Source organism: Marmota flaviventris, chromosome 2 (assembly GCF_047511675.1).
Source record: "Marmota flaviventris isolate mMarFla1 chromosome 2, mMarFla1.hap1, whole genome shotgun sequence".
NCBI lineage: Eukaryota > Metazoa > Chordata > Mammalia > Rodentia > Sciuridae > Marmota > Marmota flaviventris.
Window position 1 is genome coordinate 119437403 of NC_092499.1, and position 24692 is coordinate 119462094.

The 24692-nt window shown below is 38.6% G+C and overlaps 1 pseudogene; it reads right to left on the reverse strand.

Annotated features, from left to right (window-relative positions):
• Positions 1-6743: 6743 nt before the first annotated feature.
• Positions 6744-7890, reverse strand: LOC114081978 (schwannomin-interacting protein 1-like; annotated as a pseudogene).
• Positions 7891-24692: the final 16802 nt, after the last annotated feature.

The following is a 24692-nucleotide window of genomic DNA, read 5'->3' on the forward strand; positions in this document are numbered from 1 at the left end:
ACTTCCTAACACTTATTAACTTAAGAAACTGTTTTATTAGCATGGTTTTGGGTGTTCAATGGATTATAAATTTTATTTAAAAATAAGACAATTATAAAACACATTTGAGAACAAAAAACTCTTAGGAATAAAAATTATTGTCACTAAAATTATTATTATTATTTTTTAATATTTACTTTTTTACTTTTTTTAGTTTTCAGCGGACTCAACATCTTTGTTTGTATGTGGTGCTGAGAATCGAACCCAGGCTGCACGCATGCCAGGCTACCGCTTGAGCCACATCCCCAGCCCCTTGTCACTAAAATTAAAAATCCAACATAAGTGCATCCTTATAAAAAAATGTATATTGCAAATATCTTCTCCCCATTTGTGGCTTGCTTTTTTCCTCTTAGTGATATTTCTAAAGAATTTTTTAATTTTAGTAAAGTTCAGTTCATGAAATTTTGTTTTGATGGTTAGTGTTCTTTGTGTCTTATTCTATAAATCTTTGCCTGCCCTAATCTAATTCTGAAGATAATTTCCTATTTTTTTTAAGTTGGTGGTTATTGTTTTCCAGTTTTGGGGATCAAACCCAGGGCCTCACTCCTGCTAGGCAAATGCTTTACCATTGAGCTACCCTACCCTGCCCACCACCCTTTCCACAGTTTTAATATTTTTCACATTAGATATATGATGGACTCCAAATTAATTTTTGTGTATGAGGTAGGCAGCAAGATTCTTATTTTCCATATGGTATTCAGTTGACTCAGCACTATTTTTAAAAAATCCTATTTCCACCAAATTTCAGTGGCAGCTTTGTCATTAATCAGATGACTGTGTATGAATGGGTCAGTTTTTGACTATTCTGTTTCATTGATTTAGTTTTCTATCATTGTAACAGAAACCTCACATCTTAATTTATTTTTTTAAAAGATAGAATATCACTGTGTTGCCCAGGCTGATTCATATTAATTAATTTCTGTACCTTCAGAGTAGGTCTTGATATCTAGTAGCATAAGCCTCCAAATTAATTTTACTTAAGATGGGCATAGCTGTAGATGACAATTGTTAACTTTTTATATGCTTCTAAAATTAAAATTTTGTTGAATTAAATAAATATGTATATATTCAACAAAATTTAAATCACACTGCACATTTGTTTAGTAATCTACATATTTCACTTAACTTGAATATTTCCCCATATGCTCAAATTGTCCTTGAGAGTGATATTTTTACTTTTCATTTTGAAATAATTTCAAGTTTACAGTAAAGTTGCAAAAATAGTACAAAGTAACTCCCTCCTGCCCTTCATCCAAAGTCCCAATTGTTAACATTTTATAACATAATGCCCATGATTCTTTCTGTGTATTTATGTGCTATTCTTTTTTTGCCCCCTTCCAGGCCATTTGAGAACAAGTTGCATACATGAAGTCCCATTAACCCTAAATATTTCAGTCTATATTTTCTGAAAATAAGGACATGCCCTACTATACAGCCATGGTATAATCCATCAGAATCTAGAAATTAAACAGTACTACCAGCTAATCCACAGATCTCATTCAAATTACATCAACTATCACCAGACATGGTAGTGCACACTAACCCCAGCTACTTGGGGGGCTGAGACAGCCTGAGCAATGTGGCAAGACCCTATTTTAAAAAAAAAAGAAAATTACATCAAGTATCCCAGTAGGGTTTAAGTTAATCAACTCACTACTCTTTTAATACTGAGTTCATTATACATATATAGAATACGTATATGAATTCATATCAATACCCCAAATTCCAATCCAACACCACAGTTTTTTTCTGGCCTTTCCTTTCTCTGTAATTTTCACCCATTTCCAACAGTAAGAAACTCAGCTTCAATTTTCCCATGTATTTACTTGTATTTGCTCATGTTCAAATCAATGGTACCATAGCAATGGAGACTCTTCAATTTGATTCCTGAATCCTTTTGACATAACTTTCAGTTTTTGATAGTGTTCTTGCTGTCTGCATGACAAGAGTTACAAGTTCACCTTGTTTATTTCCTTCCCCAGACACAAGAATTAGTCATTTCTTTAAGACATTCACACAGTTTTTAGTGGGAAATTGTATTTCAAGACCACAATCTGGGCAGTAGGAATGTTTTTGCTACTGAATTGGTCATTTCCAAACTGCTTTAGTGGGTGGGTCTAGAGAAAGATCTCTATCTATCTATCTATAAAATTAGAAATAGAGATCATTTATATTGCTACAAGGTTTTAATTTAACATTTTCTAAATTATGTCTTTATTTCCTTTCTTTGACATTGAGAATCCCAGTTCTCGAGAACATATAGGATTACATAATTTTAATATCCCATAATTACTGATTTATTTTATCCCACAATACATATTAAATCAACTCAAAATAACTAATACTATCATAACCAATATAACTATTGAGAAAAGTTTAAAATTTTTCTGCTTCTAAATATATGAATATATAACAAAGTCCATTAATATGTAAGATTATAATGCACCAATAATAAAAAAAATTCTTAAATTTCCATGAGATAAATATTTCTGCACATGTTCTTATTTTCCTTTTTTTCCATTTTAACAGATGTACTGTATCATCTGAATTTATACCTATCAAATATTTTACCTTCTTTTAACCTCTTAATTCTACAAAGAATTATATGTTTGATGCTCACTCCTGGTTTTTATGATTGAAACTCATTCTCTACTGGATTTCTCATAAAGGGCTGCAAAATTCCCTAATAATAATTATTTCCCAGGCTTTTGCATAATAGCAATTTGAAAATTAGTTTTCTAAATGCAAAATTCTTGGTTCACATTTTTTTTCCTGGAGACATTCTATTTTCTTCTGATACTGAAAATCTAATTTTATTTCCCTTAGAAGTTACTTTCTCTATTAACATAGTTGCCCAAATAATTTTTAAAAAAATTTTTCCTTTACGGTCAAGTAATTTTACCAATGTCTTTAATTTAAGGTCAATAGTCTCAGTCATGTGATATGCTCTTTCAAAATGTAGTTTCAAATGCTTTTTAAAATTTCAGTGAATTTTTTTGTGTTGCAAGTTTTAGAATAGTTCTGTTCTTTTATTTTGGTTTGCTTTGTAAGAGGACTCCTTTTTTCCATATCTTGGATCTTTGTCATTGCTCTTCAACGTTTATCATTTTTCTCAAATATTTTATATCTCTTCCATTGTTTCTTTTTTTGTTTTTAATATGTTCCTCCTTTCTACCTTTTATTTGTCCCAAACATATTATCTATTTTTTAGTTGTAGGTGGACATAATATATTTTTATTTATTCCTTCTCTGTTCCTTTTAGTGTTTTTGTTTGGGGTTTTGGTTTCGTTGTCCTGGGTGTCTTTTCATCTTCATATTGCATTGATTTCTTCATTTATTTATACATTTCTTTCCAGAGTTCTGTCACCTCATTTCTGAGTTTTCCTAGTTATAATAGATGTTGTAATTTTATTTATCATTTGCTTAATATTCTTGTTTATTTTGGAATAAGTGATTATGGTTTTTATCTATTTCCTGGTCAAGTCTTATTGTTATATTTTTATATGCATAGGAATGAAACTTGGCTCTTTTAATTTAGTATGAAATTTAGCTTTGCTTCTTTACTTTTGTTCATTTTTGTGTGAAATTATTTTTCCTGAGTTTTAAAAAGGAGATATGGCTCAAGGTAGCATTTCAAACTTGGAAGAGGTCCCTCCTCTACTGTTTTCATGTAGTTTTAAAATATATGGCAGCTTGCTTTATGAGATTTTTGCAATTCAACTACCCTTCCCAATTTTTATCCAGATATTCTCTTTCCTCCATTTTTATCTCTGTCCTGCTCAGTTTTGGTTCCATTACTCGCAGTTTCTCCTCAGTGTGAGGCCATATCCTGGAAAGTCAGCTTTAGCCTAGACTGCTCCTGTCCCTTCCAATCTTAAACAGGCCCCAAATTCCCAGTTTCAGCTACTGTTTCAAATTAGTTGAGTTTTCCAACAAATATCTGCTGGCTGTTTGAAGGAATTCCTAATCTCAGATCCATCAGATGTATTGTTTTCTTCCTCTGTTTCTTTCTGCACAGGGGCTGAGACCAGATGAGACTTCTGGCTGCCAGTAGTTTGTCCTCACCAACTTGTTTTTATGAGTTACTGGAGATACCTTGTTTTTTTGTTTGTTTGTTTTGTTTTTTGGTGGTGCTGGGAATTGAACCCAGGGCCTTCGTGCATGTCAGGCAAGCACTCTACTGACTGAGCTATATCCCCAGCCCCCCTGGGGATACCTTGTATCTACTGTATTAGTCTGTTCAGGCTACCATACAACATACCACTTAAAGGATGTCTTAAACAATGGTCACTTATTTTCTCACAGATCTGGAGGCTGGATCAAATTCCATCAGGGTTCAGTTTCTGATGAGGATTTTCTTCCCCTTGCAGATAGCCACCTTCTCGCTGTATTCTAACACAACCTTTCCCCAGTGTGTGCAATTGGAAAGGGAGAGACAGAGAAAGAAAAACCTCCTTCTCTCTTTATAAGGCTACCAATTCTATTGGATAAGGATCCTCCTCATGACCTCATTTAATCTTTTTTTAAGTTAGTGCTTTACAGTTATATATAATATTGGGCTTTGTTTTGACATAATTCTTTTAATTTCTAATACCTTTATTTTTATTACTTTATTTTTAAATTTTTTTTTTAGTTGTTGATAAACCTTTTTTGTGTTGTTGTTTATTTATATGCTGTGCTGAGAATCGAAGCCACTGCCTCACACATGCCAGGCAAGTGCGCTACTACTGAACCACAACCCCAGCTGTTTATTAATTTATTTTTATGGGGCACTGAGGATTGAACCCAGTGCCTCATACATGCTAGGCAAGTGCTCTACCACTGAGCTACAACCACAACCTCTCATGTAATCTTTCTTTTTTAAATATATTTTTTTAGTTGTAGGTGGACATGTTATATTTTTATTTATTTATTTTTATGTGCTGCTGAGGTTCAAACCCATCCCCTCACACTTGTGAGGCAAGCACTCTACCACTGAACTACTACCCTAGCCCTCATGTAATCCCAATTACCTCCTAAAAAATCCTATCTCCAGCTGGTCACTGGGGCACATGCCTATAATCCCAGTGGCTCAGGAGGCTGAAGCAAGAGTTCAGCCAGCCTCAGCAAAAGTGAGGTGCTAAGCAATTCAGTGATACCCTGTCTCTGAATAAAACACAAAATAGGGCCAGAGATGTGGCTCAGTGGCCGAGTGCCCCTTAGTTCATTCCCTGGTACCCCCTCAAAAAAATTCTATCTCCAAATCTCATTTAAAGTTACATTCAGGATTCAACAAATTAATTTTGGAGGGGGGCATACAATTCAGATCACAACACTTAGTTTTGTTACATTGTCCATTGTTGTTTTTTTTTTTAATGGAAAGGTATATGTGTGTGTGTGTGTGTGTGTGTGTGTGTCTCCAACTGAGCTATATCCCTAGCCCATGGGTTTTTGATTTTTGACAACTAGCTTCCCTTTTCCTAAAGGGAATGTAGGGAGATGAAAAATGTATGTCATTCAACATATTAGTGAAATAAATCAGTTACTAAAAGACAAATACTATATGTGTCCATTCATATGAGATAACTACAATAGTTAAAGTTATAAAGACAGAAAGTAAAATGGATGCTGCCCAGGCCTGGCAACAGAAGGTAATGGGAAGTTATTGTTTAATGGGACAGAGTTTTAGTTTGGGAAAATGAAAAAAACATTCTAGAGATGGATTATGGCAATAGTTGTACAACATTGTAAATGTGTTAATGCCACCAAATATTAGTTTTACATTATATATACCCATAATTTTGAAAAGAAACATATAAGAGACAATGAAAAAGTTTGAAGGATTCCATTCAACAATCACTACTCTGGAACTCCAACAATCCTTCACTTGATTGGGGTCTATTCTAAGAATGGAAATTATTGTAAAATACAAAGATATGTCTTGCTACATCCATGGGTCTCTTTCTTCTCCTGGAAGCAGAAATAAAAATGGATAAAGAAGAGATGACTACTTTTATGGATGAAATTTTATTTTACAAATGTTCAAATGCTTGTTCTATGCAAGGCCTTATGCTTAGAGCTGTGAGAAATGTGGAAATGAAGCAGATGCAAGAAATTCACAGTCCTGAAGGGGACAGGTCTATGCATGAGTTTTTCCATGCATAATTTTTAAAACAAAGTTTTAACTTTATTTTACATATTTATATGTAAAACTTTCAAGAAACTGTCTGAAGCCAACATAATGTTCGTAGCACATCTGAAAATGAACTTCAAGTGGTCAACATTCACAAAATGTTGAAAACTGATTCAGATACATATTAGGGAAAACTACGACTTCACAAGGAGGCAGGCATATATTTTGACTTGTGTAGCACTGTCATTTACAGATCTTTATAGTGAAGGATGAAGCAGTCAATGCAAAGTATTGCTCCAACTTAAAAACCTCTAAATAAGTAAAAATAAAGTTAAAACCACCCTCCAATCAACCATGGTTTATGATGGTATAAATACAGTACATTTTTATAACAACATTTTGTTAAAATACCTAATATTAAGTACACACATAAAAAAATAAATTAAAAAGCAAAGGCAGATCACTGAACATGAAGCTTCAGGCATCATCCATGACTGACACTGCAGTTTGTCTGCCTCTGAGCCACTTTCAACAACAGCACTTCAAAGCATAGAGGCAAAGTCAACTCCACTGGGCTCTGGCTGATGGTTCCTCACTTTGCAGACATCTTCTCTGCCATGAGCTTCTGCTGACTTTCAGCATGTCTGGTCAAGACTTTGATGTCCACCAGCATGGTATCTTACTCTGTATTCAGCTTGTCTTGGTTGAGGAGCAACTGCACCAACTCTTCATTCGAGCTTTTGATCTGGGAGTGGAGATCATTGACTTATCACCTGCAGCTGGCCAGGGTCATGCCACGAAGGTCCGGTGATCTTCAGGTTCCTCTTTATCAAGCACTCCCTGCTATGAGGCAGGTGAGGCAGGAGATTAGCCATGGGAAACTTCTTCCTGTTCTGTTTCTCCACCTCCACTTGCATTTTGTCCATGGGCAACTTCTTCCTGTTCTGTTTCTCCACCTCCACTTGCATTTTGTCCATGGGCTTGGCCAAGATGAGGGCCATCTTGGCTTCAGCCTGCAGTTTTTTCTGCCTTGTTAGGAAGTCCACATCATCCCAAGTCTCGGACTCTAGGAGTGTCTCTATGGGAATAGAAAGAGCTCTGTTTGCTCATAGGGGATGAGGACGTGTCCCATCTTGCTGTTGTTATCACTGTCATTGACAAGCAAATATGCAGGTTTGTCCCACTCTGGAGTCCAGAGAAGAGTTTGGGCTTGCCGCTCCTGCTGCAGCTGGTATAAATTCCCGGGCCATCATTGAAGCAGCTTGTCTGATAGACCCTGGATTTTCTCTGCCTGGTATGGGCATCCTAGTACGCAGACCCACGGTTGCTTAGCACAGCCCACAGCAGGTGTGGGGCCTCCATGAATAATTTTTCATATAAGCAAAAATATGGAGCTTTCCCTCTTCTGTACCCCTAAAGCATCCAGTGCTTCTTTATCTCAGTTATTGTATGTGTTCATTATCTTGTCACTATTCACTTCTCTTTCTCTAACATTGTGGTAGATTATGTTGATGGCCCAATTCATCACCTTCCTGCAGCGGAGGCCTTTATCACATAACCTGGCAGTTTCCCTCCCATTAAGAGTGGAACTGCCTGCACTGTGCCTAGCTTCTACCATGTAACCAACTTTGACAAATGGAATATTAGTAGATATGACAGAAGCAGAGGCTTGAAATGGACTTGAACATTGGAACTCCCCTTTTGCTCTTCTGCTATTACCATGGGAACAGGTCAGACATGTTGCAGAGCTCCGTCTCTTGAATTGCCCCTGTTAAGCCAGACTAAGCTAGCTATCTGCCAGACCACCTATAGACATAAGAGCAAGCCCAGCCATGGGAAGTGTACAAATTCTAATAGCACTACTTGATGGAGTTTCAGAGTGAACACATGTATATAATCACTGCCCACATTAAAAATAAAAACCTTAACAACACCTCTGAAGCCCCTCTCCTGCTGCTCCCAATCATAACCACTCTTCCCCCAAAGGTAAACGTTACCCTGACTTCTAACACCATAAATTAGTTTTGTCTGTTTTTAAACTTCTTCTAAATACCCTATACATATAATCTTTTGTGTCTGGCTTCTTTCATTAGAAATTATGTTAACGAGGTTCATGCAGGTTGCTGTGAATAACAGCAATTCCTTCACTTTCATTGCATTTTAGAACACCACAATATGGATATAACACAGTGTATTTTTAATGCTAGTGTTCATGCATATTTGGGTTATTTTCCATTTAAAGCTTCTAAGAATAATGAATATTTTTGCACATGTCTTTTGGTGAGCATGTGTACACATTACTGTTGTTAAATTTAGTACTTAGGAATGGAATTGCTGGGATATAGTATCAATGTAGGTTCAGTATTAGATTGCCAAACAGACTTCCCAGTAGCTATACTACACTCCCACCAGAATTATAAAAGAGTCTCAGTTTCTCCACATCCTTGCCAACATTTGGTATTATTAGTCTGATAAAGTAATTCCAACGATTATTAAGTAGCATCTCAGTTTGGTTTTCAATGACATATTCCTTATGACAAATGAGCATGAGTAAATTTTCATATGAACATTTGGACATCCTCTTTTATGGTTGAAATGTCTGTTAAAGTAAGATTCAAGCTTGCCTCATGGCTCTTCTACTCTAAGACCAGAGGGCAGCAAGTCATGTCATGAAGCTCACAGCAAGAGATGCTAAGATGAAAAGGAATTTTGCACCAGCTGAAACCCAGCCTTACCAAAACCAGGAATGACACACACAATGGGATTCCAGCATAAAACGCTGATCTCTCTGAGGCCTCATACTAATACCCAAGAAATAGGTGATGGGTTGGGCATGTGGCAATGTGGGGGTCTCCAAGAGAAATTCATCATCTGTTTCCTCACAGACTCACAAGTTGTCAGATATCTTGAAAACACCAGGACTTCTATGGTCCTCAGCCACACAGGCTTGGAAAAGAGTTTTTGCATATGCAGTGAATCAGAAATCAACATCAACACCAGAATGCTGATGTATTGATTCATGCTATCTACCACAGCTGCCAGGCATCACAGTCTCTGCTTAGGACACTCTATCCCTTTAGGAAAACAGCAATGGAAACCAAATATAATCAGCAGAATTCAATAGAGAGCCAAGCACCAGCACAGAAGAAAAGACAAGAAAGATAAGGAGTGTGCTTCCAAGACCCTCATGGTAAAGATGAACCTGCCACTGCAACTGGATAGGAATATGACCTTGGACCAGGGCTCCCCCTTCCCCAGCATGCCCAGATGAACACTGCCAATGTCACCTCAGAGACTGTCCTATTTTCTGTGTTTCCAGCAGTAACTAATCTACAGTCTCATGGACTCTTTCTTTAGCCATCCTAGAGAACATTTGCTGGTTGTCTTCTTATCATCATTTTCTCCATCTCACTATCAGGAGGTCACTGGTCTCTTTTCAACAGACAATATTTTCCTTTTGGGGATCAAGCCATGTAGCTCCTGGAATGATTTCTTCCTAGCTCTAAATTTGAAACTCACTACATGGGTGAATCCAGTCAGCATAGTCCCTCCTCTAAGGCCAGTGACGGGTTCAGCTTGTTAGCCACAAATGCTGGGATCCTGATCCTCTGTATTGTTTATTGGGCATGAATCCCTGCAAGCTATTGGTGAACTATTCAGAGACCCAGTCTCAGACTATTCTGATATCATGGAGTAAGATAGGGTGGATGGCTAGAGAAACCAGGATTACTGGTGATTTCAGTAAGTCCTGGATCAAGCTGGCACAATCTCTGGACTTTTCAGTGATTTAAGTCAAGAAATTTCTTTTCTTGACTGGGCACAGCCATGCATGCTTATAACCCTGGTGACTCAGGAGGCTGAAACAAGAGGATCACAAATTTAAGGCCAGCCCCACAACTTAGTGAGACCCCTCAGCAACTTAGAGAAACTCTATCTTAAAAAAAAAAAAAGATGGGCCATGTAGCTCAGTGGCAAAATGCCCCTGGGTTCAATCTCCAGTACCAAAGAAAAAAATTTTTTTTCTGTGTACCAGTTTGTATTTTCTGACAAACCTAGTTGACTATTCAACATCTGTTCTTTTCTTACTTATAGAAACCCCATTCTATTCATAGTTCAAAAATATTCATCTCCCCACACTCCCCTGGAGTTAAGGATGACATTGTGGTCAACAAGATGGAAGTGAAAGTTACTAGCTAGTGCTTCTGAAATAGCTATTGACTACCCATTTAAAAAATGTTAAAAAGAGAATAGACTCACCAGGCGCAGTGGTGCATGCCTGTGATCCCAGCAGCTTGGAGGCTGAGGCAGGAGGATTATGAGTTCAAAGCCAGCCTCAGCAACTTAGCGAGAACCTGAGCAACGTAAAGAGACCCTGTCCCAAAATAAAAATAGAGTGGGGGGTTGGGCAGGGGTTTTGGCTCATGGGTTAGGGTTGTGGCTCAGTGGTGGAACACTCGCCTAGCATGTGCAGGCCCTGGATTCGATCTTCAGCACCACATAAAAATAAATACAGTAAAGGTATTGTGTCCATCTACAACTAAAAAATAAATATTTATTAAAAAAAAGAGGGGGGGCAGAATCAACTTTCACATGGATTCTGCTTTTCTTCATCCCTTCTTTCTGCCTGCAGAGCAGACACCATGCCTGAAACAATGAGAATTATTTGTCATCATGAAGCCAAAAGACACACACTGAGGATGGCAGTAGGTAAAAAGATCCTGATTCCTTCAACTGCTGCTCCAGCCCCGGACTGCCTGTCCCAGACTCCTTATAATATATATATATATATATATATTTAAATATATATATATATATATATATATATATATATATATATATATATATATATATATATATATATATATTTTAAATAGAGTAAAGCCAAGAAATTGGTTAAGCCACTTTGATGGATTTCTGTTAAATGCCGCCAAATGCAACCCCATCAAATAGAGAACTTAGCACACTGAAGTGGAGGGCTCTATGTCATATCGCCTGAAATGTGAGTGGTAGAGATGGGACTTTGGGCAGTGAGAGCAAAGAGACTACAGGACTGGAATACTGATAACCTTATATGCAGGTGAAATATTTGATCAATCTGCTATTTTTATGAGAAATCGTCACATGTCAACCAAGTCTGTAATATTAGGGGAAATGACCGAAATAATGCAGAATGTTGGTATGTGCTGATGACTTTGTTCCATTTTGAATTAATTCCTGAAAGAGACCAATTGAACCAGAATTATCCAGGCTGAAGGAGAAAGGGAATGAAATACCACTTCATTAAAGACAGCACTCTCTGCCATGCCCTGCAAATCTACTTTGAGCATTTCATTGTTTGGAGATCCATTGCTACTGTGCTCCAAACATGAATGGTGGTTGCACTGTCAAGCTATACCTTGAAAGAAGATAAGACTGGCGTCTCAGGCCTTCCTAATCACGTTCCTTTAAAAATTCACTTCTCAACAGAGGAAATGGGCTCTGCAAAGTGATCTTCAACTAGAGTTTGTTCTTTCAAATTATCTCAAGTCAGTAAACATAAAGTCAAAGGTTAGAGGGATAGACAGAGCACAGAGACCAATAGGAAATAGAGGAGGATGTTCAGGCTTAAAAGACTATAACTGTGTAGGCTTTTTGGCTATGATTATTCACACACAGAAGCAACCAGAGGCAAATATACTAGGAGTCTATAATACTTTTGAGGGAATCATATTACCAAAAGTAAAAATTTTAAAACCTAGCTAGCAAAAGCTGTTAATTTTTCACACATCAGAAGGGGTATCCTCTCCCAAGTTTACCTCAGATATGGCTAAAGAGAATGATGAACCAAACAAGATAAGACTCAGGACACTGAGTACAAGAGGAAACAGAGTTCCTCATACAGAGTAGGTTGGCTGAGTAAGGAAATTAATCCCTGTCTGCAAGGGAGCATAGGTCACTCATGTCTAGCAGAATCTGACACTTGCTGTAGACTTGATATTTGCTAGAGATTTGAAGTGCTTTAAACAAGGATTTCTCCCTTCCTTCCCTTTCCCATAGAAGTTCTTTCTCCACTCTTGTCTGAGACATGTTGAGGGAAGATAACTTGCCTTTTAGTTTATAGATTATAGACTATGAGGATTGACATCAGGATTCAATGAAGAAAATGATGCATCAACTAGAGATTCTAGTTTTTGAGATGGATATAGTGTCTGGAGACTCTGGGTTCTGAGATGGATATAGTGTCTAGATGAGACTTCTGAACTATCTTTCTCAGAGAGTTCCATGCATGTACAGATGGAAGGCCAAAAGAATAAACTAGGCTGTCACAGCTTTCTTTCTATCCAATGATTCCTTCTCTTCTCCTCATTCTCCTTCTTCTTCCTCTTCTCTGGGGTTGGAACCTAACAGTGCTTAACCACTAAGACACATCCTCAGCTTTTATTTTTTATTTTGAGACAAGGCCTCACTAAATTGCTGAGGCTAGCTTTGAACTTGTGATCCTCCTGCCCCAGCCCCCTGAGACACTTGGATTACAGGTATATGGAGCACCCAGCTATTCTTTTCTTCTCCATTGCTAGAATCCTGAATTCATCAGTGTAAGAAAAGTACCCAGATAAAAAGATTGCAATCTCCCAAATCCCTTGCAACTGGGGTGACCATCAGTTTTCCATTCAATGAGAAACAAATGAAGCCATGCCTGGAATATCTCAAAAACTTCAGTTTCTGGCATAAGGGTCACTTACTCTCTCCTTTCTACTTCCTTTCCCACAAGAACCAGATGAAAACATGTATCTTCAGGAAATAATGGAGGACATCTGAAATGGTGAATATGTGAATACATATTAAAAACTACAGTAGTCCTCTCTTATCCATCAGGATCCATTCCAAGACCTCCATTGGATGCCTGGTACCATGTAGCACCCAACAATATATGTACACTGTATTTTTTCCCTGTACATACACACCCACCTAAGATAAAGTCTAATTTATCAAGTAGGCATAGTAAGAGATTAACAACAACAATAAAAAATAAGACAATTACAATAATATATTGAAATAAAAATTATGTGAATGTTCTCTCTCAAAACTTTTTTATTGTACTGTATTCACCCTTTTTTTTTTTTGTGATGATGTGAGAGAAAATGAGGTGAGTGATATAGGCACTGTGATGTAGCATTGAGCTACTGTGTAAGGTTTGCTTGAACATAAGCACTGGGATGCCAGGCCAGTGTCTGATAATCAAGACAGCTACTCAGTGACTAATGAGCTGGCAGTGTATACAGCATGGATGCTGGACAAAGGGGCATTCATGTACACATGAGGACGGAATAGGACATTGACAGATTTCATCATGCTACTCTGAATGGTGCATAATTTTAAACTTAGTGATTCCTTTTTTTAATATTTATTTTTTAGGTGTAGATGGACACAACACAATGCCTTTATTTTTATGTGGTGCTGAGGATCAAACCCGGGTCCCGCCCGTGCTAGACGAGCACTCTATCGCTGAGTCACAATCCCAGCCCCAAACTTAGTGATTTCTTATTCCTGGAATTTCCTGCTTAATATTTTCACATCACAGTTGACTGAGTAACTAAAACTGTGGAAAGCAAAAGGGGGTATTATGGTGTTTCCCCCCGCCTCTTACTTTCTTTAAAATGCATGAGATTTTTGTTTGTTTTCAATGGAGGGGAATCAGTGTTTCTTCTTTTTGGTTTGTTTTTGTTTTTGTTTGAGCTGAGAATTGAACCCAGAACCTTGCTTATGCTAAACATGTGCTCTACTACTGAGCTTTACCCCAGCCCTCATGTGGCTGTTTAAAAATAATGTGGGAGTTTTCTTTTCTAGGTTCTGGAACACTTTAAGTAGCTTCAAAGATTTGGTAGATATTCCAGTGAATCCTTGGAACTTCTTGAGGGCTAATTCTTTGTTTCAATTTTCTGTTTTCTGGGGCCAATTTTGGTAAACTTTTTCTAGGAAATTATTTATTCAATGTAGGTTTTCAGATATGTTTGTCCAGACTTATGAAAAGTAATGACTGAAAATTTTAATTTTTTCTTCTGTTTCAATAGTTATGTCCCTTGTCATTTCTTGTATATTTATGTCTTTTGCTTTTTGTTCTTGGTTAGGTTAGCTAATGGGTTGTCTACTTGATTGACTTTTTCCTCAGGAAGAGCAGTTGAATCAATTTGTTCTTTTTAGATTTTTTTTTCTGTTTTCTTTTTCATTTGTAAAATCAAGCCATTTTTTTTATCCCAACAGAATCATGTGTAACATCAAGATCATATATATATGTGGAACAAGACAGGGATGCCCTCTCTCACCACTTCTGTTCAACATAGTTCTCGAAACACTGGCCAGAGCAATTAGACAGACGAAAGAAATTAAAGGCATAAAAATAGGAAAAGAAGAACTTAAATTATCACTATTTGCAGATGACATGATTCTATACCTAGCAGACCCAAAAGGGTCTACAAAGAAACTATTAGAGCTAATAAATGAATTCAGCAAAGTGGCAGGATATAAAATCAACACGCATAAATCAAAGGCATTCCTGTATATCAGCGACAAATCCTCTGAAATGGAAATGAGGACAACCACTCCATTCACAATATCTTCAAAAAAAATAAAATACTTGGGAATCAACCTAACAAAAGAGGTGAAAGACTTATACAATGAAAACTACAGAACCCTAAAGAGAGAAATAGAAGAAGATCTTAGAAGATGGAAAAATATACCCTGTTCATGGATAGGCAGAACTAACATCATCAAAATGGTGATATTACCAAAAGTTCTCTATAGGTTTAATGCAATGCCAATCAAAATCCCAACGGCATTTCTTGTAGAAATAGAGAAAGCAATCATGAAATTCATATGGAAAAATAAACGACTCAGAATAGCAAAAACAATGCTAAGCAGGAAGTGTGAATCAGGCGGTATAGCGATACCAGGCTTCAAACTATACTACAGAGCAATAGTAACAAAAACAGCATGGTACTGGTACCAAAACAGGCGGGTGGACCAATGGTACAGAATAGAGGACACAGAAACCAATCCACAAAACTACAACTATCTTATATTTGATAAAGGGGCTAAAAGCATGCAATGGAGGAAGGATAGCATCTTCAACAAATGGTGCTGGGAATACTGGAAATCCATATGCAACAAAATGAAACTGAATCCCTTTCTCTCGCCATGCACAAAAGTTAATTCAAAATGGATCAAGGAGCTTGATATCAAATCAGAGACACGCTGTCTGATAGAAGAAAAAGTTGGCTACGATCTACATACTGTGGGGTCGGGCTCCAAATTCCTCAATAGGACACCCATAGCACAAAAGTTAATAACTAGAATCAACAAATGGGACTTACTCAAACTAAAAAGTTTTTTCTCAGCAAAAGAAACAATAAGAGAGGTAAATAGAGAGCCTACATCCTGGGAACAAATCTTTACTCCTCACACTTCAGATAGAGCCCTAATATCCAGAGTATACAAAGAACTCAAAAAATTAGACAATAAGAGAACAAACAACCCAATCAACAAGTGGGCCAAGGACCTGAACAGACACTTCTCAGAGGAGGACATACAATCAATCAACAAGTACATGAAAAAATGCTCACCATCTCTAGCAGTCAGAGAAATGCAAATCAAAACCACCCTAAGATACCATCTCACTCCAGTAAGATTGGCAGCCATTATGAAGTCAAACAACAACAAGTGCTGGCGAGGATGTGGGGAAAAGGGTACACTTGTACATTGCTGGTGGGACTGCAAATTGGTGCAGCCAATTTGGAAAACAGTATGGAGATTTCTTGGAAAGCTGGGAATGGAGCCACCATTTGACCCAGCTATTCCCCTTCTCGGTCTATTCCCTAAAGACCTAAAAAGAGCATGCTACAGGGACACTGCTACATCGATGTTCATAGCAGCACAATTCACAATAGCAAGACTGTGGAACCAACCTAGATGCCCTTCAATAGACGAATGGATAAAAAAAATGTGGCATTTATACACAATGGAGTATTACTCTGCATTAAAAAATGACAAAATCATAGAATTTACAGGGAAATGGATGGCATTAGAGCAGATTATGCTAAGTGAAGCTAGCCAATCCCTAAAAAACAAATGCCAAATGTCTTCTTTGATATAAGGAGAGTAACTAAGAACAGAGTAGGGTCGAAGAGCATGAGAAGAAGATTAACATTAAACAGGGATGAGAGGTGGGATGGAAAGGGAGAGAGAAGGGAAATTGCATGGAAATGGAAGGAAACCCTCAGAGTTATACAAAAGTACATACAAGAGGAAGTGAGGGGAAAGGGAAAAATAATACAAGGGGGACAAATGAATGACAGTAGAGGGGGCAGAGAGAGAAGAGGGGAGGGGAGGGGAGGGGGGATAGTAGAGGATAGGAAAGGCAGCAGAACACAACAGACACTAGTATGGCAATATGTAAATCAATGGATGTGTAACTGATGTGATTCTGCAATCAGTATATGGGGTAAAAATGGGAGCTCATAACCCACTTGAATCAAAGTGTGAAATATGATATATCAAGAACTATGTAATGTTTTGAACAACCAACAATAAAAAATTTAAAAAAAGATCATATATATGGCTTAGAAATTTCTGAGATGAATTTTGGACTCAGATGAATAGTTTATTATCAGCAGCCATTAAATAATATTTCTGGTCCAAAACCAGATAAACAGAAGGGATACAAGAAATATGTTTTAGACTTATTTTTCTAGTATATAGTAAATTATATTAAATAATATGTCCTTTATGAAATTATTCTGTAAATTAAACAAATTGCATATAAGGACAGCTGCCACACAACCCACCTTTCACCCTCTTGAATATTCTTATGGCTTTTATGTCTTCAAGTGAAGTTAACCTCTAGACTCATCCACTGTTGAGTTCACCTGATGAACCCTCATACCATTCCTTGCCCATCTCATCCTGCAAATAGAGATCTCACTTCTAAGGAAATAAGTTCCTTTTTTGATATTTATTTTTTAGTTTTAGTTGAACACAATATCTTTATTCTATTTATTTATTTATTTATATGTGGTGCTGAGGATTGAACCCATGGCCTTGCATGCACTAGGCAAGCACTCTACTGTTGAACCACAACCACAGCCCCGGGAATAAATTCCTTTTTTCCCAGTATTGTGGTTCAAGAATTGATACTATGATTTTAGAAGGCTTTCCAAGATTTGTGGATTCTCATCACAGAATCCTATAAAAGAAGAAAGCAAACTAAACTAGTTCTTTTTACCATGCCATTTATTTTTTATTCTTTAAGAGACGGGGTCTCTTTAAGAGACTGTTACCCAGGCTGACCCCAGACACCTAGGCTCAAGCAATTTTCCTGCCTCAACAACAAGCTTCTCACATTTAACCCCCTCTGAGTCAATGTACTGGCCTTTTAAAAACAAGGATAAGAGGGTGAAATAAGGACAGCTTTGGAGAATGAGCGTGGTATGTAGTCAGCTTTTTGTAGCTATGACCAAAATATCTGACAAGAACAACTGACAGGAGGAAAAGTTATCTTGGCTTACAGTTTCAGAAGTTCAGTCCACAGATTGCCAACTCCTTTGCTCTGGGCCCAAGGCGAGATGGAACCTCATGGCAGAATGGTGTGGTTGGACAATACTACTCCTCTCAAAGCAGCCAGGAAGCAGAGAGAAAGGGGAAGCGGCTGCAGGAAAGATGAACCCTTCCGGGGCATGCCCCCAGTGACCTACCTCCTCCAGCCACACCTCAGTCTGTCTATAGTTATCATCCAGTTAGTCCATTTTAACTAGGATGAACTGATTAGGTCATAGCTCTCATAACCCAATCATTTACCTTTGAACATTCCTGCATTAATGTAGGAGGTTTGGGGAATATCTCATATCAAAACCATAACACCTGGCATCTGAGACCAAGCACACATCTACCTGCAACTTACCCTTCCAGTCTTCTCCCCACCATTTCTGCAACCATCATAAACTTAGGTCTACAAACCACCCTCCAAATTTGGCTCAAGTTTCCCTTCCCATGCTGACATCATTTCCTTTCCTTCCTTTCAGCCCATTAAGTCTTTACTTAATTACATCTTAATTTTCTTTGGAAACTCAACAGAGGAGCTAAAGGAGTCCTCGGGTGGCCTTTCCTAGGTTTGGTGCCTCTAGGAAGTAAAGAGAACTCAATTCCATAGCACGGATAGCAGCAACCCCATGGCACTGAGGGCAAACACAAGGACATAGGGCCAACTTCACTCTGTTTCCCCTCATAGAATTAAAGATCAGTCCAGGATAGACATGTAAAGTTTTAAAAGATTTTAGCTATCATTTATTGAAAATATTCATCTGCTTCTGAGTAATATAAACAATTTTAATGCAAACATTTCAGAGGGCATAATTCCCATTGCCTCCAAGTTCATCTCTTTCTGCTGCCATAGGCACAGATGGCTGTGGGAAGCCACTCTGAATGACCCATGCCTTCCATCCTGAAGTGAGGCTCTGATGGATGGCTACATTTTGTAGTGACTTGGGCATTGTCCCGGTTCAGGAAGTTGAGGGTGTGCCTTCAGTAGGCAAGTCACCCATGGGGTTGAGCTACACTCACCTATTCCTTTGTAATACTATCCCTTTACCCTGTTTGGGATAGAATGTTCCATGGAAAGGCCTTTTGTGTGTCCCCTTCTCTTGCTCTACCTTTGGGTGTGGCCTGCTGACAGCAGACATCACAAAGCTGGACTCAACCCCCTGAAACCTGACCCCTTGCCTCATTTGAATGGCTTCTTCTCAATAAAAGGGTTCAGCACGTTCTCTCTGTCTCTCTGTCTCTCTGTCTCTCTCTCTCTCTGTCTCTCTGTCTCTCTCTCTCTCTCTCTCTCTCTCTCTCTCTTCCCCCACCTTAAGGTCAGAAGAGCCATCACAGGACCCAAAGAAAACTGTACCTCTGTCTCTTGTGTGATTATTTTGCGCAGCTCAGTTCACCTGAAGTGACCCTGAATGTTTTAGTCATGAGGGACTCGACAGATGGCTTCCTCCATTCTGTCTTTTCTGGCCCGTGACAGAATTCCAGAATCTTGGGTAGTTTTTTAAACGTTGAGAAGACAGTGGAACACCTTTCCCTGTCATAGTTTTTCTCATCTGTACACTTGGTAGGAGTATTAGATTCTGGCAAGCAAGGACTTACGTCAGAATCCCTCAGCTTCCACTTCATCTCGGGCATCCTAAGTTTTCTTATGGAAGGGCTGATGAGAGCAAATGGGGGATGTGGAGGGATGAGGGTCTGAGGCCTCATTGCCTTCCAGTGCTGCTGGTCAGTGTCTAATTGTGGACAGTGAGCAGAGGTAGACACACCTTGCTTCAGCCTCTGTCCAAGAGGACAAAGGTGAGGGAAACCCAGGAAAGTGGGGGTGGGGACAGGCAATTGCACTTCAAAGGCTGGAGTGAAGGAGGACAGAGTAATTGCAGTGGGTGTCCAGACAGGGCAGGAGGCATCTGTCCCACCCATGGCCCAAATAGCTTGTCCAGTAGTTAGGCCATCTTCAGGTTCAAATACAATTTTGTTTTTTAACTCTTTATTTCTTCTTATTATTATTATTTGTTTGTTTGTTTGTTTGTTTGTTTTATTGAACCAAGTAGAGCTTAACCAGTGAACCACATCCACAGCCCTTTTTTGTATTTTATTTAGAGACACGGTCTCATTGAGTTGCTTTAGGACCTTGATAACTTGCTAAGGCTGGCTTTGAACTTGCTATCCTCCTGCTTCAAGCCTCACAAGCCTCTAGGATTACGGGTGGGCAACACTGTGCATGGCTAATTTATTTTTATACAGGTATTAGTCCCTTCTTTCTCCTTTTTTTTTTTTTTTTTTGGTTTAGTTTTGTATGTCTCCTAGCTTTTTGGTTGACAGTTATTTTATTGATACAGGGCTGGGCTGTAGCTCAGTGGAAGAGCCTTGCACGTGTGAAGCACTGGGTTTGATCCTCAGCACCATATAAAAATAGATAAATAAAGATATTGTGTCCATCTACAACTAAAAACAATTTTAAAAATTTATTGATACAGTATTCATTATAATACATTTTCTTCTAACAACTGCTTCTGTAATGTCTCATAAATGCAGATAAGCTGTTTTCATTATTGCTATTTTATGACTTTCTGTAATTTTGGTTTATATTGCGCTTTTGGCCCAAGTGTTGCTTAATAGAAAGTTTTTTAAAAATTCTGAGTGGGGGGCTGGGATTGTGGCTCAGTGGTAGAGCTCTCGCCAAGCACGTGCAAGGCCCCGGGTTTGATCCTCAGCACCACATAAAAATAAATAAAACATAGATATCATGTCCAACTACAACTAAAAAAAATATATATATTTTTTTTAAAATTCTGAGTGGGAGGGCTTTGTGTTCTTAATTGTTTTAATTTATAATCATAACCAGGCATGGTGGCCCACACCTGTGATCCCAGCAGCTCAGGGATTGAGGCTGGAGAATCTCAAGTTCAAGGCTAACCTGGACAACTTAGTGAAACCCTGTGTCAAAATAAAAAAAGTAGAAAGGGCTGGGGGATGTAGCTCAGTAGAGTACACCTGGGTTCAATCCCTCTTATCCCCACAAAATCTATAATTGTATGCATTATGATCAGAATGTTGTTTTATACTATAGATATTTTTTAAAGTGACTGAGGTTTTCTTTATGTCCTGATCTATTATCAGTTTTCACAAATGTTCCTTTTGATCACCCAGTAGCCAGTAGTCTGATCCACAGATCTCAACATGTCCTCTCCATTTCCTCTTTCTGGATAGGATTTGCTCCTTCTGGGCACAATCTCTGCTAGTGCTATCAATTTTTTAGCCACCTCTAGGATCCAGCTGCTCTCTGCTCTCTCCCACCACTCCCTTGACTATTCCTGTGAGCCTTAGCTCAGCTGGTTTCAGATATTTATCTCCCATTTACATATAAATTGAAGTTTGAGATATTCTTTGTCTCAGAGAGATGCTGCAGGTGAGGGCTGGGGTGATTTAACTTGCTTTCATTGTCTGTATGGTTTTTGAAGGATTGTGAAGGGATTTAGGTGTCTGCCCCAATTATTCTATAGGAATCTGGAAGCTTCATGCTTTCTTTTCACCTTTTTTTCTTTGCTTTGCTGCTTTCCCATCACTCCTGTCTTCCATTGGTTTAATAAAATTTTCTTTTTTGCCCTTTCCTGCCCACAGATGTTGAAGTCACAGTTCTATTTCTGTCCTTTCAGTGGTAACCCTTAAAAGCACATTGTGCACATCTGGCTTAGCAAAATCTCAAGATAATCAAAGTCACTACTCTCCTTCCAAACCACATCTGTCATCTCCCTTTCATAGTATTATTCATTCAACCGACAATTTTGAATGTTTACCACATGCCAGGATGATACAGCAATGAACAAAAGAATGGGAAGAAGAGGGAATTCCTATTGTAATAATTTACATTTTAGTGAGAGACAAACAAGATGTAAAATTTTTAAATGTAAAATGTTGCATAGTGAAAAGTACTAAGGAGAAAAAAATAAGGCAGGGTAGGGGAATATGAAGAGGGGGACATGAATGGCCTCACTAAAAAGGGCAAATTTAGCATTAAGACCCAAAGGGAAGTATGAGAGTTAGTTATACAGATATCTTGGAGAAGAACATTCTAGAAAAGATCATAGCCAGTGTAAAAGCCCTATGGGACTTTTGGCATGTTTAAGGAGACCTATGTAGCTATGGCGAAAGGACTGAGAAGCTTGGAAGGACATGAGATCACTAAGCTAACATGGAGATCAAAGTGAACCTTGCTGTCCATAATAAAACTTTGGTTTTTCTTTTTCTTTTTGTAGTGCTGGGAATCCAACCCAGGCACTCCTGCCTATTAGGGAAATGCTGTACCATTGAGCTACACCTCCAGCCTCAGGAGATTAGTTTTTCTTCCAAAATGGGAAACTTTTGAAGGGTGCTGAATGACATGACCTGGCATATGTTGAACCAGGATCACTCAGGTTGCTATATTAAGAACAGATTGCTGCTGAATGCAGTGGCACATGCCTGTAATCCCAGTGACCCAGGAGGCTGAAGCAGGATGATCACAAGTTCAAGACCAATCTCAGAAATTTAGCAAGACCCTACTTCAAAATAAAAATGGTTGGGGATGTAGCTCTATGGTAGAGCACACCTGGGCTCAGTCAATCCCAAATATGGGGGTGGGGGTCGATTGCTGCTGGGATTGGTGGTACATACCTGTAATCTCAGCTACTTGGGCTGCTGAGGCAGGCAGATCACAAGTTAGAGGCCAGCCTGGGCAAATTAGTCAAACCCTGTATAATAATAAAAAAATAGAATAAAAAACAAAATGGCTAGAGGTATAGCTGAGTGGGAGATCACCCTGGGTTCCATCTATAGTACTGCGAAAAAGAAAAAAAGAACAGATGGCTGAGGGTGTAGCTGTAAGGAGGTTACTACAATGATTCATCTGAGAAATGATGGTGGCCAGCCCAAGATAAAGCAATGGAAAGTGTTGAGGAGGCCTGAATTCCAAGTGTTTGGAAAGTATGGCTGACACAATCTGCTGACTGCCCAGTGAAGTGTGAAGAAAAGTGAGGTCAAGGATGGCACCTAATATTCTGACCCAAACAACTAGAAGAATAAAGTCACCATTAACTTCCTATTAACTAGAACTTAATCACATGGCACAGAAGGCAGAATTCTGAGAATTCCCTCCCTGATCCTCCCTCAGGTATAGTAATTCCTTCCTTCTCCCTTGAGGATGAATTTTGTTCCTGGTAATTATGTTCTAAGGTAAAAGAGAATATTCAGGTGGGCCCACTCTAATCACAAGCCCTGTAGAAGCACATTTTTTTCAAGCTGGTGGACAAAAGGGAAAGTCAGAGAGATTCTAAGCAGGAGAAAGATGTGCCACCACTGCTTCTTTGAAGAGGAGGGGCCCAGGAGAAGGCGTTCAAATTGCCCTAGAAACAGCAGCCTGCAGCCCAGAGCCAGCAGGCAACCAGGATCTCAGATCCACAGCCCCAAAGGATGAGATTCTGCCAACTCAAATAAACTTAGAAACAGGTTCTTCCTCAGAACCTCCAGACAAGTCCCAGCCCAGTGGACGCCTTGATTTCAGCCTTGTGGGATCCTGAGAAGAGAACCCAGACAAACCCACACTTTGACTCTGAACTCTGAAATAATAAGTGGGTGTTGTTTTAAACTACTAAGTTTGGGGTCGCCTGTGACATGGCAATAGAAAACCAAGATGTGGCAGCACCCAACTTTTAGAAGGATGGGAAACGCAAACCTGTACTGGCCAGTTCAGTGGGTACCAGCCACAATTGGGTACTGAGTGCTGGAAATGTGGCCAATCCAAATGGAGTTATGCTGTGAGTGTAAAATACCCACCAGATTATGAAGACTTAATTTAAAAAGCAAATGTAAACTATCTAACTAAATATATTTTAAATTGGTTATATCTTAATATTTTGATATATTGGATTAAATAAAATTATGATTTAAATTAATTTCACCCATTTCTTTTTATATTTAAAAATTGGGTATGTATGTAATTTTAAATTTAAAGTTACATATGTGGTTTGTGTTATGGTTTTATTGGACAGTGCTGCTGTAAACTTTTTCAGACATCTCACATTTCTTTACCCTTTGCATTAGTTGAATTCTTTTCAATTGTAAATAAACACAATACCTTTATTTTCTTATTTTTATGTGGTGCTGAGGATCAAATCCAGTGCCGCATACATGCTAGGCAAGCGCTCTACCACTGAGCCTCAGCCCCAGCCCACTTCAGTTGAATTTTTAAAACATTATTTTTATTCAGTGTTATAGGTTTAAAAGGCAATGTTTCCTTAAGAAATAATGGCAGAGAGCACCCAGTCACTCTCAGCAAACCAGTCTTCTCAGACTACATTAAAACACTAGTTGATGCATGTAAATGGTCAGGAGGAGAGGGTAATGGAGAGATTAAGGAAGTCTTAAAAATGAAGGAAGGCAATGTCATTAGATGACCACTGTCGCAGAGTTGAAGGTGGTGCTCTTACCAACATGATTTCTCCTTTGAGGTTGGGCACACCACTGTCTGGAAGAGAATCTAAGTTCTAATAGCAAAATGGGGAGGGGAAGTTGTTACGTAGGTGGGAATCATAGCCTATCCTTATGCAAGGATGAGTAAAGGACCTGTGGTCACAACTAAACCTAATCTGGACACTTATGCAGTGCCCTCTGGTGGACTATGGGTGCACCTGAGCTAGGCCAATCAGAATCCATCACTTCTCACTACTTCTACCACCACCCTCTTCCACCAAAATTATGTTTTATAAACCTTCATCAGATGGTATTATCCTCTGCTGAAAACTCAGAATAATGTCCCTTATCACTCAGAGCCAAAATCCTCACTGTGGTCTCCAAGGCTGTATTCCATATGCCCTCTTCTCTCCCTCCAGCTACCTTTCTCTGTCCACCTCCTGTCGCTCCACCCCTGTCTCTCCACTCTAGCCATGCTGGGCTGCTTGCTCTTCCTCTGCCAGGATAACACACGGAGCTTGCTCCT